Genomic DNA, 3,359 nt, shown 5'->3' on the forward strand with positions numbered 1-3,359 from the left:
TTCATTTGTTAGGAATTCAGTAATTTTTTAAATGTGAATATAAAACAGAAGGTAGTTTATGCAGAAAAGTGGGGCTTAATTATGGAATGCAGTGTAGCTTCATTGAGAACCAGACAGATGAGTTATAGACAGTCATACAATCAGATACTGGCAGATAGATTATACCCAGCCCATCTCTCTCCCTCCCTCTGTCCCTCTTTACAATTATTGGGAAAGGGCGTATGGCATCAATTCATACAATCTGGGAGCTTGTTCATATCACGCAAAATGGATTCTAGATGACTAGCTCTTTAGATAGGTAGAAAATTAAAGAAGGGATAACTATAATTTTGAGACACTTAGGACTATTATTGGTATAATTTAAGCTAACAGCTCTCAATTCTCAATTACTAGGCTTATTTAGAAAGTCATATGGTAACTGATGGTATCAGCACATCAAGAGAACTACCCAAGTGAACATGAAAGTTAGAGAGCAGACACATAATGAAAAATCTAAATTATGAAACCTAAAAGAAGAATGGAAGGAAACATGAAATGTAGAGAATGAAGAATTTAACAGTCACAAAGACCACTATACAGACCAGGTACTGTAAACGAAATCCTACAAGTAGTTGTAGGGGAAATGGAGTCAATGTTTTACTGATTTAGAGAATGGAGACTGTGAAGTTTAGGTGGCCCAACATCATACAATTAATAAAAAGAACTGGCATTTGAATCCAGGTCTGGCTCCAAAGGTCATCCTAAGAGCACAGTGTTTTGTAACACTACACCATGAGGAGAGCACAGAATCATGCGACTCAGATAGACTTGAAGATACCATGTTCTTCTAGTAAATTTTGACAAGGAGTCACAGAATAGCTTCAGAATGAAATAAAGAACTTACCTATCTTCAATGAATGAAACAAGTTGATTTTAAAAAATCTACTTTATAACCTTGGTTTCAATCCTTCATCTACTGTGATGAATTTTTATCCCTCATGTAGTCTCTTCTTCTGAATCCACATCCAAGTAAAACTTTAATCTCTTATGTCCCTCTCTGCTCTGCACCAACTAAACTCAACTCATGATCCTCAGTCAAAAGCCCAGGTTTTGGAGTCAAACAACCTGACATGAATCCTGGCTTCACCACTCAACAGCTGTGTGACCTCAGGCAAGCTATAAAATCTCTCTGCGTCTGAGTTTCTTAGCTAAAAAGCAAAAGGGAAAATAATAATAGTCAATACCTCCATATGGCACATAATAAGAACTTCCAAAATGTTAACTTCAGAAATATTCTTGATGGAGAGAGGGACAATACACATATGTAGGTGATACACAAAATCTTTATGTTTGGCATACATGTAAACCAATTAGAACAGATACTGACCCTAGCACTGGAACAGGATCCTGGAAGCATTTAGCTTTTCATTGCCAAATAGGGGGAGGTCCCATGGGTCCTAGAAAAAGACGAAATTATTTGGGCAGTGAGAAGGAACTCAGAGGACAAAGTGCTGGTGCTATTAGCCAGTTAATGTATGAGCATTCTTATCATAAACAAATAGTATAGTCACATAGTATGTACTACTTTGATATAGTCCTGAGCATATGAAAAAAAAAAAAGACAGTGATGAGAGAAACTAGTGTCTACAAAACTAAAACTAGCCAGGCTCAAGATTTTATATTGGAACATTGTTCTTCTGATGGGAAGATTGCCTTTAAATCTCATTCCACTAGTGTAGTTGGTAAGAAAAATAATAATAAATATTGATTGAGCATTTCTTAATTGTGAGACATTGTGTTATATAATTTTCATGCAAAAACTAAGCTAATCTTCACAAAAACATATTGAGGTAGCACCATTAAAATATGTACCTTGCAGAAAAAATGAGGAAGACAGAGTGTTAGAATTCATTGAGGAAAGCAAAATACCAAGTATTTCAGAGTACATTTAATATGGAGGATAAAATAATGATGAAAGTCAAATAAAATAATGATGGAAGAGAGCAAAAAGGGGGTGCCAACAACATCTAAAGATAATAATGGTTGGGGCCACTGGGTGGTTTAGTAGTTTGACTTCAGCTCAAGTCACGATCTCATGGCTGGTGAGTTCAAGCCCCATTTTCAGGTTCTGTGCGGACAGCTCAGAGCCTGAAGCCCATTTCAGATTTTGTGTCTCCCTCTCTCTCTGTCCCTCTCCTGCTCTCTTGGTCTCTGTATCTCTCTCTCTCAAAAACAAAAACAAAAACAAAAACAAAAACAAAAACAAAACAAACCCGCATTAAAGGTAAAAATGGTTGGTAGCAGCCATCATTCCTGGAGCTAGGAAACAAAAGAGAAGAGATATATTATCAGATCATAGGAGATTAGAGAAGACAGCCTACAGGGTTCAAGTTTGGACTTCTTTGGGGAAGCTCTGCTCACCAGGGCTCAGGCTTGGAATTCTTTGGGAAAGCTCTTCTCAACTGGTGTCAGATCTCTGTGAAAGTGTCATAATCTGCAAGGTACACAGACGACCAAGGATACTGTTGGATACTTGGATAGCCTAAGGATCATTTAAAGCTTATTATGTAAAAAAGCGTATTTATTTATTTATTTATTTATTTGTTTATTTTGAGAGAGAGGGCGGGGGAAAGGAGGGGCAGAGAGAGGGAGAGAGAGAGAGAGCAGACTCTCTGCTGGCAGCACAGAACCCGACGTGGGGCTCAAACACAGGAACCATGAGATCATGACTTGGACGCTTAACTGAGGCTACCCAGCTGCCCCAACATAAAGGAGCATTTAGCTCAAAGGATAAGTAAGTGAGGCATAGGAACAGGTTCAGGTTTATATCCAAACCTGAGTGGGTGTGGTGAGGCTACCGTTTGATGTGAAAGAAGAAACTGTAGGCTACAGCCAACAATTTGCTGCTGTTGGATCAGTGCTGATGGAAACTGAATAAAATGTGATTCAAGGCCCTTCCCTCACACACTTTCCCATTTCTTTTTATTGCCCCCCAAGGTAGAACCTAACAGCTGACAAAGGAGTCTGGAAAGTGTAATTTTCATAGACTCCACACCAGCATCACAGAAAAATGTATGGAATGAAGAGCTTGGAGCTGAGAGCTGTGTTGCATGGTATTTTGTACAATGCAGGTATATATAGTTTAAAATGCAGAATTTGGAGCTGTGTTAGTTATTTGCCCTCACAGAGATTAAGTAAAAAGCACCATCTCTGGAAACCAGGTTTCTCACTGTTGGGAGGGTAAGTTTACAGATAAGCATGGGAAAGTGATCAGAATATTCCATGTGGCATGGATTAGAGTGGAGATTATCAATATGAACTCATTTTAGCTTAATATAGATACAAAAGTATGGTCACAAACAAAAGCATATATGTATATG

General features: G+C 38.2%; 1 long non-coding RNA gene across 1 annotated transcript; it reads left to right on the forward strand.

Moving 5' to 3' along the window:
• The first annotated feature begins 397 nt into the window (after positions 1–397).
• LOC131483961 (uncharacterized) lies at positions 398–3,107 on the forward strand. The gene is made up of 2 exons (XR_009247961.1): positions 398–584; positions 2,977–3,107. It is a non-coding gene; the product is annotated as an uncharacterized LOC131483961 (long non-coding RNA).
• Positions 3,108–3,359: the final 252 nt, after the last annotated feature.

Source organism: Neofelis nebulosa, chromosome 8 (genome assembly GCF_028018385.1).
Source record: "Neofelis nebulosa isolate mNeoNeb1 chromosome 8, mNeoNeb1.pri, whole genome shotgun sequence".
NCBI lineage: Eukaryota > Metazoa > Chordata > Mammalia > Carnivora > Felidae > Neofelis > Neofelis nebulosa.